At 43.5% G+C, this 16,877-nt stretch overlaps 1 long non-coding RNA gene across 1 annotated transcript; it reads left to right on the top strand.

Moving 5' to 3' along the window:
• Positions 1-491: 491 nt before the first annotated feature.
• On the top strand, positions 492-5,906 carry LOC128328006 (uncharacterized). The gene is made up of 3 exons (XR_008308943.1): positions 492-571; positions 3,954-4,034; positions 5,629-5,906. It is a non-coding gene; the product is annotated as an uncharacterized LOC128328006 (long non-coding RNA).
• Positions 5,907-16,877: the final 10,971 nt, after the last annotated feature.

Genomic DNA, 16,877 nt, shown 5'->3' on the forward strand with positions numbered 1-16,877 from the left:
GCTTAACATTATAATATTATTTTAATTATAAACTGCCCAGAGATGCAAGTTTTGGGAGGTATAAGTAAATACATAAACTTAAACTTGAAACCCCTTTACTAACTGCATACAAAGAATGTACCGGTCCTTGAATCCATGCATGAAGAATTTACCAGTCCTTGACTCCAAAAAGGTTGAGAAACACTGCTCTAGAGTGTGCCAGAGTTCCAGCATTGAAGCAGAGAGAAATAATGGCAGCGGTCAGGATGCAGAGGTAGGGGGCCATCAGGAGAAGCCCCGCCGGCCAGGAAGAGGAGGTGGTGGCGGGGAGAAATAATGGCGGTGGTGAGGAGGTGGGCAGACAGCAGGCAAAGCCGTACCAGCTGGGAGCAGGAGGTGGCAGCTGGCAGCTGAGAGAGCCTCAGAAGGAAACTGTCTGTATTATTTTGAATAAAGTATTTTCTCCTTTTTGTTCTTTGCATTTTACCTGCCTCTGAATGGATTTTTAACTCAGGAAACAGGATTTTACTCTGGTGTAACACACATCTCAAGTTTGATTGCTCAGCAACTCTACCAAGTACTCTCACCACATGTAAGCTACACATGGATGTTTTTTGTACTTTCCTAATAATAAGAGAAGGATAGTATCCCTGGAATTCCACCCTAATTGGGGGTAGGGGTTAATCTCTGTAATAACCTCCAGGGTATTCTGTAGAGGAGCAGGTGAGAGGATGTGGGTGGGGATATGAAGTGGCTGTGGTCTATAACATCTCGCTTACCAGGGTCCCCGTTGGGGTATATGACCATATTGAATGTGTGTACTTAAGTTTGGGGACCGGGGATAGATTGGGATTTCTGTTGGTGTACCGATCGCCCCACTGCCCAACAGAATCCCTTACTTTGTTCACAGACTTGGTCATGGAATATGCACTGGAGTCTCCCAGACTTTTGGTGTTGGGGAATTTCAATGTTCATTTTGGGACCAACTTGTCCAGGGCAGCTCAGGAGTTCATAGTGGCCATGACAATTATGGGCCTATCCCAAGTGGTATCTGGACCGATGCACACTGCAGGTCACATGCTTGATTTGGTCTTTTACTTTGATCAGGGTGATGTTCCATGGGTAGGGACTCCTGTAATTTCCCCATTGTCATGGATGGACCACTATCTGGTTAATTTACAACCACTTTCCACCTCCAGAGGGGTTAGGGGCCTATTAGAATGGTCTGCCCAAAGAGGTTACTGGACCCAATGGGATTCCAAAAAACCTTTGAGGGATTTAATTTTGGCTCTGCCAGTGATCCTGTTGATGCCCTGGTGGAGAACAGGAACAATGTGCTCACCAGGGCAGTAGACACGATTGTTCCTAAGCATCCCCTCTGACACGCTTCAAAATTGGCCCTTTGGTATACCGAAGATCTACAGGGGCAGAAGCAGCAAGGTAGGTGACTGAAGCGCAAGTGGAGAAAGGCTCGACTTGAATCTGACAGATTATGACATAGAGCACATTTAAAGATCTATGCTCACGCAATATGTGCAACAAAGAAGCAGTTCTTTTCTGCCTTTAATGCATCTGCAAGTTAACATCCCACAGAGTTGTTCAGGGTTGTGAGGGGGCTAGTACATGCCCTCGCTTCCTTGAATCAGAATTTGGAGCCATCGGTTACCCACTGTGATGTGTTTAATGAGTATTTTGCAGACAAAATATCTCATATTCGGCCCGACTTAGATGGAGACTCCACAATTGCTGCGGTGTCTGAATTGGAGGTGTCCAGCAACTCCTCTCATGTGGTTCAACTGCATCAGTTTCAGTTTGTGACTCCTGAGGATGTGGACAAGCTGCTTGGAGTGATGAGGCCTGCCACTTGTCCTCTTGATCCTTGCCCAACATGGCTTGTTCTATCTAGCAGGGAGGCTGTTGTAGGAGGCCTGGTAGAAATCATAAACACTTCTCTGAGGGAGGGCAGGATGCCTTCTTGTCTTAAGGAGGCAATTAATAGACCAATTTTAAGAAGCCTGCATTAGATTCCTCACCGTTGAGCAACTATAGGCCTGTCTCCAACCTCCCATGGCTGGGCAAGGTAATTGGGAGGATGGTGGCCTCTCAGCTCCAGATGGTCTTGGAGGAAACTAATTATCTAAACCCATTTCAAACTGGCTTTCGGGCAGGCTATGAGGTGGAGACTGCCTTGGTTGGCCTGATGGATGATTTCCAATTGGGAATTGACAGAGGAAATGCGACACTGTTGGTCCTTTTGGACCTCCCGGCGGCCTTCGATACTATCAACCATAGTAACATTCTAGAACGTCTGAGAGCGTTGGGGATGGGAGGCACTGTTTTACAGTGGTTCCGCTCCTACCTCTCAGACAAATTCCAGATGGTGTCGATTGGAGACTGTTGCTCTCCGAAATCTAAGCTAATGTATGGAGCCCCTCAGGGAGATGACATAACCATCAGGAGATGGCATAACCTCCCTAAATGCTTGCCTGGAAGCAGTAATGGGCTGGATGAGGGAGAATAAGCTGATACTGAATCTAGATAAGACAGAGATACTTATTGTATGGGGTCAGAACTCCAGAAATGATTTTCGAAAAGCATTTGAAAACCCACCTCTTCACCCAAGCTTTTTCGGCTTTTAAAAATTTTTTTTTGTTTTAATCTGTTTTAACTTTATAAATGGTTAAAATTTAAGTTTTATATATGTTTTAACTTCCATATTATTGTTAACTGCCCAGAGACGAGAGGTGTACAAATTTGATAAGCCAACCAAACAAATAAATAATTGGGTGGTGGTGTCAGCGAATCAGCTACTGGGAAAACAGGTAAGTTTTAAAGGAACAACCTTTGTGGGTGAAAGCAAGTGAGAGGATGATTCAGCATTTTTCTTCTCCTCACGTGAGATTGCTTTGAGACAAAGGTTGGGTTAAATCTGCTACCATACTAAGCTGACTTGACAGCACACATTACCTTTACTATACTGAGCAGTTCCCCAGAAAGGTACAAAACAGATTGTGTGTGTCTTGTTCCCCACACAGGATTAGGCTTTTCTAGCCAGAGCTGGGAGACAGGGCACTTGGAAACAGCCCACCTGCATGAGAAATTCCAGGCTGCCTTTAAAAGCTCTGCCCTGATTGTCTGCTTTTATAATGTGCTTAAGACAGCTTTGTTTCAGAGGGCACATTTTAGTTGGCCTTTTAGGACTGATTGTTTTTGCTGCTATTGGTTGATTGACAATCTGCACTTTTATTTTTATATTGTTTTGTTTTATCTGAGATTGTTGTAAGCTGTCTTTTGTCTGCTTTGAAGAGAGAGGCAAGAAATAAATTTGGTTACAAGTAGCTCTGCTGTGCTGTGCTGTGGGTTACAGCTAATATAAAAACTTGCAGATTTATACCCGAACTGTTACTGCCTCCTATTAGCTACCGTGTCCAAAGAGTATTTGCACTCAAGTTCCACAAAGTCTCAATTTTCTAGCTTACTCTGGAAACCAACAGAAACTTGTTGTTGTTGTTGAAATCTCCGGTCTTACTGAAGGGCAAGATTTATCTCAAAACATCCCTTCTGTTGTGACTGCATTAACCAGCCATCTCTTTGAAATGCTAACTCCAGGTGACTGACTTCCACAGAAGAGAAGCTCAATGGGTTTAGACAGCTTAACATTCTACCAGCAAGAGGCAGTCATTCCAAGAAGCTAAACCAAATCCTGAAAGGCTCATTAGCAAGCAACAACCAACAAAAATTTATATGAAAACGTATAAAAAGGAATTGTGCATAAAGGAGCTCTTGTATGGGAACGACTTTCTTTATTAACTTAAATCTTTAATTGGTGTCCATTTTTGCAAGACAGTAAAATAAGAGTGGCTGTTGCAGGTCAGCATATTCTATAATACAAACTGAGTACGAAGGCTAAATGCAGTCAATGAGATTAGGGTTCTGTTCAAGCTTAATTCCTGCTGTGTAAATTCATGTTGCAGCTGAGGGAAAAACAGGACCATGGTACATAAACATGAGGATAAGACCTACTTTCATCTCTGCTCTAGGATCACTTCTGTAAGGTGGGTTATCTATTAATAAGCACAACTGTCCATATAATACCTAACAGCTACTTCAAAAGGACAGATAATCCAGATGTAATTTCTATAATGTCTTGGTTGGCCAGGAGATTAAACATAAAGTTAACTCTATAGAAATGTTTCCCAGCCATAAATATGATAAAAATAGATCTTTTCCAGTAAATGGGACTTTTCTGAAAGAAGCATGTGCTTTGACATACTTTGGTCACATTCAGACATAACACGGAACAGTGGGGTCCAATGGACCCGGAATGCCGCCCTCCCCCACTCACGGTTACCTGGCCATATTCAGACGTAACCAGCAGGACCTCTTCTGTGGCAGTTAGGGAGACTGTAAAGGGGAGGGAGCAGTGGTTACATGGGCTTCCTTCTGGATTGAGGGACAGCCCTGGCAGTCAATCACAGCCAGAGCAAGGGAGGAGCTTCCTCCCTCAACTCCAGTTGGAGCACAGTGGGGTTGGAGTGCAGCATTCGGATGTAACGCTGGCACCATCCAACCTCAGGTTCGAGTGGCAAAACTCACTACAAACTGAAGGCTCACATTGGAGTTTCGGGAGGGAAACCTTGGGTTACTTTATTGTCCAAACCAAGGCTGCACACGTTTGGATGTACTAAAATTTCAACCTCAGGCCCTTTCAACTCTGGTTTCCTGTTACATGCTAATGGGGCCTGAGAGGTAAAGTGGTACTAATGAAGTATAGATATGGAGCTTCTGCCATATTTGCCGAGAAATCCAAAATGGCCACAAATTCTGATATGGTCGCCTGCACATGTGCTGTTACTGTCACCCTTATCAACAGTAATGAGTGGTTATTAAAGGGTGTAGTGAATCCCCCTCTCCTTTAATCAACATTGGAGCATGCTCAGTAAGCTTTCAGAAAACTCTGGGAGCTTCCTCTAGAAGCAAGCAAGATAGAGTTCCTAAAAACCAAAAGCAGAAGAGCCCGCAGAGACTTCATTTTATAGCCTGGCCTTTGTTTGCAGGTATATAAAGAGTATTTATCTCAGGGAATGGGGGCACATTATTCTGTGCTGGGGAAATATTGTTTTGGATTGGGAGTTAAGTTGGGCCTAAATCTGAGGGCTTAACCTTGCTTGAAACATTTTTAAAAAGTTAATGACTATTGTAAAATTGTGTAACATGTACTCTCTGTGTGTGTCTGTGTGTGTGTGTAAATAATTGTGTTATATACTCTCCCGGTGGGCATACGCTCCCCAGTCTCCAACACTGTTTTAGAAAGAAAGTAAAATCTTGGCTTTTTTACCCGGGCTTTTATATGAGTGTTTTGTTGCTGCTGCTTTGTATCTTATGGTTATATTGTACATGTTTTTAAAACTTTTAATTAGATTTGTATTTTTTATATTCAAATTTAATTTGAATTATGGAGTTTTTATAGTTTTATATATTTAGATGTCATGTAAACCACCTTGAGATTATTTTAATGAAAAGCAGTATAAAAATGTAACAATAAAATAAAAATAAATATGTGCTTGAAGAAAAAATTCTGCTTCAAACCAAAAGCAGAGGAGGCCTGCAGAGATTTCATTCTATGGGCTTGTCTTTATTTGTTTTCAGGATCTACAAGCAAGCTTGCATCTGCACTGTCCCTCTGCAGCAGAAGACGTGGTACTGTAAAACACTGGCTTACAGGACTGTGGCCAAGGGCAGGAAGACTTCTGCTTGTGTCTGTGTGTACAGATATTGCCATGTGCACCTCTGGGGGTGCTGAATTGTACGAGACATGTATAAAACTTGTTTGCTATGAAGTAAAAGCAGTAAGACTGCTGATCTCTGTTGGAAATCAAACTGATTGATTCTGTGATTTGGTCTAAATATAAACTATTGCATTTTAACCCTGCTGTAATGATTACATTATTTGCATAGGTTTGGTTCAGAAGGGTTGGTGCAGCCATGGGTGGGAGTTTCACTGTCCAGTCAAGACTGAATCCACCCATTCCTTAAATTAAAGTGGATTACACATAGCTACTATTTTTTTTACCCATATAGCTGTCTGAAGTAGAGATATCTTGACTGAGCTATTTAAAAAGCTGTTAATCAAATTTTCCTTTCAAGTGAGTCTTACAACATCCAGATATGTCAATCTGTTCTGAAGTTATGATTCCCTGAACTGTGCACAAGTCACATTTTTCTTTGCGTAATACACAATGTATATTTTCAACTATGTGTCCTTTCACATTTCAAATGTGCCATTTTTCACTCTTACAAGAGTGTGTTTCTAACAGGAACAACAGCAAACAAATTTCTGTTTGTTCCTGTAGCCAAAAATACAACATTCAATTATTTGCATTTCTTAAGAAAGTTACAAAAACATCACTTCTAACAAAATTTCTCAATGCTGACACAGACTTGTTCTCTCATTTCTTCATCACTTGTGCAAATAGAGAATTAGACATTGACTAGTTCTTCTGTTGGGAGAATCAATCATATCCTTCATCAATTTCCTTCCACAATGTCCTATGGTCTAGTGATAAAGCAGCCCATATCACGTGTTTACAGAGTGTTTTGGAAGATGTCAGTGGAGTCCAGATAACAGTATGTCAATAGAAGGCATGGATGATGAGATGGACATTGACAATGAAGAGGAACTGAGAATGTGACTTCAGGCTTGGAACCAAAATATTGGGAACAGATCAACATATATGGATGTTTTGCATCTCATTTGAAAGGCAAATATCATTACAAACCATTTTTAAAGAACTCAGCCAACATATATTTACTATAGAAAGCTGTATGGATTTTTAAAAAGTAGCTGTGCAGGCAGCCATGTTGGGATTGATGGCCATTTTAGATTTCTGGGCAAACATGGCAATGGCTTCATATCTAAATTTAATTAGTACCACGTTAAATGTGCATGCAAAAGCACATACTTGTTTCAGAAAATGAATCCTTCACTGAATTCACTGCTCAGCTATAGTCCCCAGTTCTAGCAGTGTTTCATAAATGCTTTTGCAATGCCCAGCTGAGGTTCAAAGGGCACGCTAATATCTTCTGGCCTTCCATGCCCGCCTCACAGTCCCTCCTTTTTTGAATGAGGATTGGTCAGGAGTTGCTCTCTCCGGCAGCCCCAGACTTCTTCATCTGAAGTCTTTTTCCCACATGGATGCTTGCAATGTTTCAAGCATCTATGTTTGCTTACCAGATTCAGTAACTCTTATGTATAGTTTTAGTAGATAGGCAATTAAATAAATAAATAATGGAGGGCTCACTCTGCAGGAAACTCCTCCCTTGCACTGGGTCCTGGAAATTCCTAGGCCTCCATTCACTTTTCTTAATAAACTATAGCAGGAATAGCAGGTGCAGTTGCAGAGTAAGAGTGAACCACAATTTCTGCTCAAGAATAACTCAGAAGCTGCATATTAGGAACCTGAAGTCCTTCCAAGTCCTTAGCAATTCCCCACAAATTCCAATAATATCAGATAATTCCAGGGTATTTAAATATCAGCACATTTAAAAGGATGCTTACAGGTCTGGTTGCCCAAAGGATATCACAGAGTTTCAGAAATATAGAAAGGAGCAACTAACATGCTCAAGGAACTGCAGTGCCTTCCTATTACTTTAGAACAAGGAAGTGGGAAGAACAGAATAGAAATGTATCAACTATGAACAGTGTTGAGTGAGAAAAAACAAATTTGATTTTCCCAGGGCTGGAAACTTGAGTGTCTTCTGATGAAACTGACAGGAAGTGGGTTCAGGACATAAATAAAGAAGTACTACAATTCACATGTGTGAGGACTACATGTGTCTGTGCTTCTGCAGGCACACCTGTTGAAAAACTGTTGTTAACATTTGGGACACTGCTATTCTTACACAACTAACCTATTATGGACAGACATATGATGAACAAACAAGTCTGTGAAAAAACTGACTATCTGTCATACTTTGGAATAACAGATCTGACCATTTCCCCCCCTTTATATTAACCATTTTAGCAAAAGTTTGAGGGGTGTTTTCCCTTATGTATCTATTCTCTTTTTCTGACAATGCCTCTAGAAAAGTCCAAAGCTAAACAGAACCAGTCGCCATTTTCCTCCCCATAATCATTCCATCTAATTATGCAACTTGAAAGTGTTGTCACTTGATGACTTGTTTTCTCTTCCCTCCCCATCCCTTTTGAATCAGGTGTATTAGATTGTAAGCCTGTGGGCAGGGCAGGGGCGGAGCCACAATTGTGCAAAGGGGTTCAAAGAACCTGGGCCATCGCACTCAAGGTCCGTGCCTTGTGCCCCAGCCATGACCCCTGCATCTGGCATCAGATGCAGGGGGTGTGGTCTCACTCACAGCCATGCCAGGAGCAGCCTTCCCTGCTTTAAAAGGCAGAAACGTTGCCAGCGCTGGCTTCCTAGCCTGGCTGGGAACACATCTCCATGCCTTTTAAAGCAACAAGAGCCGCTCCCAGCCACACTGCAAACACAGTGCCAGCTGGAATTTGCTCACAAATGGAGGGCACTGCCCCGTTCGCAAGCGAAACCATGCCCCCTGCATCTGACATCAGACGCAGGAGGCATGGCTAGGAGGACTGCTGGCAGCAGGCTGAATCAGGGCACCACAGGCCTCCCTGTGCCACTGGGGCAGGGCCTTTGTCATTCTATGTGCAGCACCTGGATTGTGTTTTTTTTAGATGCTTTATAAATATTACCAAGAGCTAGAGGGGTTGAGACTAAAGAGCAATAATATACACACTTTTACATAAATTGTCTATCAAAATTTGTTTGCACATTTGCATGATCCCAAATACACTGTACAATCTAGTTCTTAAGACAAAACATTAGCACCTGGTGTGTGCATAGTGAGGAAAACAGTTATTGTATGTTCTAAATAAGGACAGATAGGATACATTTCTGTAGTCAGCCCTGCTCCTGGTGAGCAGCTTTGGAATGTCAGAGAAAAACCAGTTCTTTTATTAGGTACAACTCTGGCAAGAGCTATTCAAGATGACCTTGGCAGCACTACCAAGAAACCACTAATTACAATGTTGCTATTTTGCTATGCAATAAAATAAAAATATTAAAAGTCTTATAAAACTCACCTTATTCTTCCATTTTCAAACAGCAAAATGTAGGAGTATGGGATTGTAAATTAATAGGCATATTTGTTATCTATACTTCAAACACCTTAAATCAATCTTAGGTAATTTTATGTCAATAAATGAGAGTCCTCCAATAAGTTAACCTACTTATTATGTCATTAGAAGAAGCAGAGAAGGATTCTAAAATCCCAGTCACTTGGGAATATGTCTGATCAGATATTGTGGCAATCCTCCATCCAGTTAGGTTGTTGAAATACTATATAATCTGCAAAGTCGCAGATCTGCAGATCGCGATTTCGTGTATCTGTGATTTGGTCTTGGAGATCTAGGCCAGGTTAATATGTAATGGCAAACCAGAGTTAAACGGGGTGGGGATTGTAACTCCAGTACATCCAAACATGCAAAACCACAGTTGTTGTTGTTGTTATTATTATTATTATTTCTATTTCTATACCGCCCTTCCAAAAATGGCTCAGGGCAGTTTACACAGAGAAATAACAAATAAATAAGATGGCTCCCTGTCCCCAAAGGGCTCACATTCTAAAACAGTTCTGGGCTGAAAGCGACCTCCGGTTTGCCTCGGCAAACTCCAGTTTGAACCTTCAGTTTCCACTACAGTTTACCACCAAGATGTGAAGTTTGGCCAGTTAGGTGTTACGTCCAACTCTGGGTGACGCCATAACTGTGGTTTTGTGCTGATTTCCAAACCACAATCATAGTGGCAGCAGCGCAGATCCACCTGAGGACATGGCTTCTCCCTGCCTGCGGTGCTACTCGCCGGCCACCTTTCGGAAAACCAGCTCCGCCCCTCCTCTCAGCTATCCCGCTGTGGACATTCCAGGCATCAGGGATGCCACGATGCCCTATTGCAGCTTTGCCATTCTCTCAATAGGCATTCCCTGTATCAACGCTATCCCTTGCTCCCCCGCCCTTCCTGGCAAGCAGGAGGGAAAAGGGATGGGATGGCACTAAGTTCTTGGCTCCCCAGTAAGGGAGCAACAGTGGTGTATGCACGCAAGTACAAACACTCCAGGTGGCAACACAAACAGGGCACCCCATCACAGCATTGGGAGGGGAGCACAGGGCAGGTGGGATGCCCGGGGTGGGCTCCAAAAGGCAGCAGCTAGTTCTATTTTATAACAAAGAGTTTGGGGAAGGGCGGGCCAGCCTCAGCCCCTTGGGGATTATCGGTCCCTAGGCTTACTCATGAGAAGGGCTGTCTGGGAGTGGGGGAAAGAGGGTACTATGTAGTACCCTACTCCTACAGACCGCTCTCTCATGAGAGTGGCAGACCTTGGGGATTTGACATGGATCCTGAATGCTCTATGCAGGAAAGCCGCAAGGACGGGTACTCAGGCAACTGCTATCACAGTCTTGGCTACTGACTAGGAGAGAAGAGCTGGTCTTGTGGTAGCAAGCATGACTTGTCCCCATAGCTAAGCAAGGTCTGCCCTGGTTGCATCTGAATGGGAGACTTGATGTGTGAGCACTGCAAGATATTCCCCTCAGAGGATGAAGCTGCTCTGGGAAGAGCAGAAGGTTTCAAGTTCCCTCCTTGGCTTCTCCAAGACAGGGCTGAGAGAGATTCCTGCCTGCAACCTTGGAGAAGCCGCTGCCACTCAGTCTGTGAAGACAATACTGAGCTAGATAGACCAATAGTCTGACTCAGTATATGGCAGTTTCCTATATTCCTATGTTCCTACTGCTGTCAAGTAACTGTCAAACCATGAGCCTGTCAGCTAGTGCGCCCACGTTTGGGATGCTCATCCTAAGACATCTTCTTATCCCACAGAAAGCTCCCTAATGAGAGTGTCAGGCCATTGGGGGTCTAAATAGAGCCAGGTTGCCGTGTGAAGGGAAGCCGTTGGGAGGGGTACCCCAGATACTGCTTTCCATGTCTTGGTGGCTGCCACCAAGTAGCTGTCAGAGCATGCTCCTTCCCAGGCTATCCACCCATGTGGACATGTGCATCCTTGACCGTGCCCCAAAATGATGATTCCACTGTCCCAGTATTGCTTCAAAACGGGGTCTGTCCTTTCTCCCAATTCCGCACACCAGCAGATCTGCATACAGTGTGCCGCTGGACTGCGACCTTGGGTGTGTTTAAAGGTTCGTCCCAGTATCTCTCACCTCCCCTCTATTCACGCAGCCGGGACATGGCACACGGAGCATCTAGATGTCCTTTGGGTGCATGAAAGTCTCCACATGGAATGAGGGTGGGGCGATTTAAGGGGACCTGTTCCATCTTTTACCATTAAGAGTTGGGGGCCCCACATAAGCGGGGCTACCTTGGACTGCTTTGCCGAGGGTCACCCTTCCCAGGTTATTGCGGGACACAGAACCCCCCCCCCGGCAATGCTTTGCTCTCCTCATCTATATATCCTCTCCTAGGACATCTCCATGTTCCCTCCCCTGCCTCAGCATCAGCATAATACCATCACCCCCGCATACCCAACCCCCCCCCAAATTCGTGCTTGTGCAAGACTATTAGGTAGAAGAAGCAGATAAGGACTCACCACACACCTCCTATCTTCCCTATCAAACGGAGACTGCAGGTATATCTATGTCATAGGCTCTAATCATCATTTGTTTTCCTTAAGAAACTAAATCTCTAGTTCTGTGAGGAGGATCAAGGAACCCAGATTTGTAGGAAGGTGGGTCTCAACCCAGAATTTCCAGCAGCCAACCTTTGCAGTACTAGTCATTAATTAAGGACCAATTTCATATTTATCCTCAGCAGTGTGGGAGCCACTTCCACAAATAATGATCCTATGCTACTCCAATAACATGTATTTGAAGCAGGGAGGGACCATCTGTTAGCCCTGTCTATGTGATTCTAAGGTTGTCACTTCTTTTAACTGGCTTTGCTCCTGTGTCAGACTAAAGAAAATGTATAGGTGCAGGGTTTTTCCACTACTTAGCACCATGCCAGGAAAAGTTCCACCTGCTAAATTTCTGAGTTCAAACTGAGATTAGAAAGTGCCCTAAATGTCCTTGCTTGTTCTATAAAAGGGTTACTACAGGTTTTGTCTTTTTACTTCTAATAAAAACACAGATACTTACTTAGTCACTATAAGCATTATTGGGCTCTTTTCACCACAAAACTGTCACCATTAACAGTTTCCTGCAGAAATGCTTCTGCTGCAATTTATCTCAGTTTCACTTCCCTGGAGGCTTTTCACACAGGGCTTTTATTGTGAATCCACTCCTGATTGGAGTGTGCCGGTCCACATATTAGCAGGATTTACCCCAACATCCCTGTGGGCTATCAGGGACCAGGACAGACAGGACTTTGATTTCCCCCTAATGGAGGCTGCAAATTCTGGCTTAGCCCAAAGTATGTCCGGTTTAAAAAATTCCTCTAGTTTCAGAGGCTTTTGAAAAATAACCCGGGGCGTCTGTTTTGCCCCGCAGTTTTCTCTGTTACGTTTGTGTTGGTCGTGCCAGTAAATCCACATTTTTCCAAACTCAGTGAAGGGGAGTTTGACAGCTGTTTGGGGACAAATAGACAAATAGAGTCCATTGGGGGTGTGTGTGGAGGGGGTAAACATTATATGATGAAGGCAGTCACTCACAAGGGCAAGGGTTGAGCATCCTGCTGTTTGATCCAGCTGTTTTGCAACTCTTTATGCTGGTCTTGCGCTCTTAGCTGTCAAACTATTTAAAAAAAACCTCTCTCCCCTCTTTCTCTGTGCTGTGATTTGTGATTGGTTGGAGGGAAAACCCAGACCAGGGAGGTGTGAATGCATAGGAAAAAGATCTGCCAGGGAGTGCGGGAGGCAGGGGCGGGGAAGCTTTGTGTTGGTCATGCCAGTAAATCCACGTAAATCAGTTATGTGGACTGTCATTTTAATCCCCCAAAGTAAACTACTTGCAAATCTGCTGCAAAACAGATTCACTCTTCAGATACCCTGAGGCATAAAGCCATGTGTGAAAAACCTCCTTTTGGAATAAATTGCTCTGGAGCAACTTTAATGAAAAGTGTCTGCAGATTTTTTAAAAAATGATTATCCCCCTGCCCTTTGCATGCAGAGTACGCATTTTTCCATTTATTTTAGTGATGAACAGTTCCACACATGTTGAGGAATGTACTTATGAGCTGTTGCCTCCATAGAAGTCAATGGAAAGCACTTCACACACTAATGAATTATGACCAGACTGGTAATATTTTCCCTCAGGAAGAATTATAAATATTGCTGAAATATAACCAAGTCTAACTGATTATAGAAATGATAGTCCTCACTGCAATTAAAATATTCAGAAGACATAAGTGAACATTGTACACACATACAGTCTTACTTAATCAAGTGCTAGCTCATTTATATCCAAATGTCTATCTAGTTTAGGAAAATGTTGTGCTGAGAAAAATCTGTGATGTAATAATTATTTAAGAGAGTTATATTCTGCCTTTCCAGCAAGCCCAGCTGAGGTTTTAAGTCTTGTTTGAGGTAATATTTTATTATTATTATTCCATTATAAATAGCTTTGTAGGTTTGGGGGACAATTTTGTACTCTGTTGCTTCACTTCAGTAACCTTTATCTTTAGAGTTACTAAAAGCTGAAACCTTCCAATTATATTCTTAGTCAAAATAGAAGAACAAGGAAGGCAGGGGTTCAGATCATTTTTCTGCAAGGGCAAAGTAAATATACTTTGCCCTTGCAGAAAAATAATATCTCTAGTGTTTAATAAAGATAAAGGCTGTAATGTACAAACCACTGAGGATTTATCTACATTACAGACTGAAACTGGTTAAACAGTTATACACTCATCAGGGAACTATAGTTTTGTGAGAGAGGCTAAGAACCTGTAACAATAAATGCTCAACACACCTAACCAAACTACAATTCCTAGAATTATTTGGGGGCAATATATACTTTTGTAGTAAAGTTCATACATCTACCATTACGATGGTACTTATAGTACCATATATTATAAGAAACAGTAAGGAGAAACAGTATGCAGGCGCTGAGGTACAGCAGATTCTAACCTGGGCTGCAAACTCATTACTGTACTATGAGGAGAACATTGAGGCTAATTTGCAGATAATGCTTCGGAATGTTTATACGAGCCCATTTCCTTGTATCTGCATGAGTAGGTTCAAACTATACTGCCCCAGCATACATGAAGTAGGGGCCCACTGAGAGCATGCCCATTGAGACTGAGAATGAGCATGCCAATTCTAGGGACATACTGACATGCTGATATTTATGTTTGTTTACCAAACACATGCCATGTATTGAGTCCCCAGCTTTCCACTTCAGGAATCCATTAATTCTGCAACATTCTGGCATGCTGGCCTTCTCTTGTCTTTGTTTTTTCATATGCATGTATTGATTATTGTTTGTACTTACAGTCATTTGCAGTTTTAAAACAGATTTATTTTAATACATTTCTATCATGGTTTTGGATTGAGGTTTCAATTTTCTGTTTACCTTTGGACTTTTCTTGAGGCATTGTCTTAGTTTGTGTGAAGGTAAAATGGTATGCTGTTCAGGTGGACGTCCTTAGTCAACCAGAGCAGTTTGTTCAGCAACCAGAGTAGCTAATTTTGAAGAGATTACTGAGTTTTATCATCCCTCTGGTTGCCTCTTAAAATACTGGTGTTTTTTGCCTGCCTGAACAATTGTAAGCAACTACACTGTTTTGGAAGAGGGCAGAATACATCCTCCTAAAGAAGAAGTGATACATCATGGGATAGTTTCTAGCAAAATAGGGGCAGGGGAATATAGAACATCTTCCTAAACCAAGAAGCATCTGGATGAAGTTAGTCATGACTAAGTCCCATCTAAATAATGGGACTTAAGTTTAATTGTGCGTGACTAATATATTGTTAAGAATGAAAAACTCATGTAGTAATTATCCACCTCAGTTACCATATCAGCAGATATATATGTGCTAAGTGTAACACCTGCATTCATTCTAAGAGAAGTGCTGCTACCTGTGTCAAGAACTACAAGTCCCAGAGTGCTTTAGTTCCTGTCAGCATGTCCTATGCACAGTAAGGATGTGCACGAACCTGTTTGGAGGCCCTTTTACGGGCCTCTGAACAGGTTTGAACACCGAGGGGGGGGGGTTGAAGTTAGAGGCCAGGGGGGTTGCACTTTAAGGGCAGGGGAAGGTGCACGTACCCTGCTTTCCCCTCGCCAGCGCTCGTAGCCAAGCCTTCGGGGCGGCAGTGTACCTTTCTGCCGTCCCTTCCCCCTCTTCGGATGGAAGTGGCTGAAAGTACCGGGTGTGCATACGCATGTTACATGCACGTGCATGTCAGACAGGCCTGTGGGCGCACGTGACATCTGCATGCGCACCTGGTACTTCCGGCCATTTCCGGCCGAAGAGGGGGAAGGGGCGGCAGGGAGGTACACTGCTGCCCCGAAGGCTTTGTTCCATTTCAGAAAAGAAACAATGAGCCGGGTCTCATGATCAGTGAGACCCGGTTTGGGAGGGTAAGTGGGAAGAGTGGGCTAAGCCCACATGACTATTAAGCTATTTTGAATAACTGATGTCACATGAAGGGAGCATTTAGCCACACCCCGCATCTGATGTCAGATGTGGGGGCATGGTTTCGCTCCCAAATGGGGCCGCACGTCCCCATTTGGAAGTGAAATACCCCCACACACACGTCTGATGTCAGACACGGGGTGTGTCTGGAGCCATGAGGCGCAGCCCCTGATGGGCGGCGGCCAAGGTTCTTTGGACCCATTCGCCCAATGGTGTATTCACCCTTGATCCACCCCGAGCCCCACAAAGGTCTAGGAGAGAGACAGTAGTGAATTGGGAACAGTGGGATAACACCCTCCTAGTACTGCCAACCCTGAGTGAAGTTATTGGAATCTACCACCCCCACCCCCATATTTTTCGCAGTATTAAGTCATTCATATTTCCAGGATTGCTATCAATAGTCACCTGGAAGTTTTTCACATGGGGCTTTTAAAGCCCTTTAACTCACAGCTTTTCCAGAATGGAGGGGGTGTGTGTTCACATATCGGCCAGATTTACTCTGAAGTCCCTGTGAGTTATCGGGGAGCAGTAAACAAACAATTAGGGTTTTGCATTGCACATTAGAGTTCAGCCCAATTAAAGCCTGCTGTGTGTAAAAGTCCCTGGAGACTGATGCTGATTCCCGAGACTCTTGTTCTGGGAGTTATTTGCACATGGCTTCATGCTTCGGCGTAAATGTTGAGTGAAGCCTCTTTGAACTACACTCGCGGCATTGAGGGGAGCAGCTCCTTCCCTCTGCTCTCAGGTTTTGTTTTGAAACAAGGTCACATGGCATGCGTCCGTGTTTTCCTTCTAGCCAATTGGGTGGGGGGAGCTTCTTAAAGAGCGATATCTGCATTTCTAAAGGGAGCATCCCTTATCATGCTAATGATTCTATGTCAGTGCCTCTCCCTATTTGCTCTGGCATTTTCAGAAAACATAGCTTAAAACCAGCATTTTTAAAATCCGGAAATTTGTCGAGATAAGCTAGAACTTGCATCACAAAGCCCCATTTGTGTGTGGAGTGGGTCCAGGAATCTTGAAGGGACTTTGGGTCCCTTCGACCCAAAGTTTGGCTGGCTGGTGTGTGAACGCACACACTCTCTTCCAAAGTAGATTCAGGGTAGAAGCCTTGTGTGAAATCCTCCTCCTGGAGGGTTAGGAAGCCTATGGAATCTCTCCCTTCCAATGGAAACTGAGGGGCCTTTTTAAAACAGTTCATGATATGGTGTGTGGGGTCTGTTGTTGGAAAAAGAAGGGTGGGGGAATCCCAGTAGGTGTGCTTGTGCTCTTGGGTAC

This window comes from Hemicordylus capensis, chromosome 5 (genome assembly GCF_027244095.1).
Source record: "Hemicordylus capensis ecotype Gifberg chromosome 5, rHemCap1.1.pri, whole genome shotgun sequence".
NCBI classification, from domain to species: Eukaryota; Metazoa; Chordata; class Lepidosauria; order Squamata; family Cordylidae; genus Hemicordylus; species Hemicordylus capensis.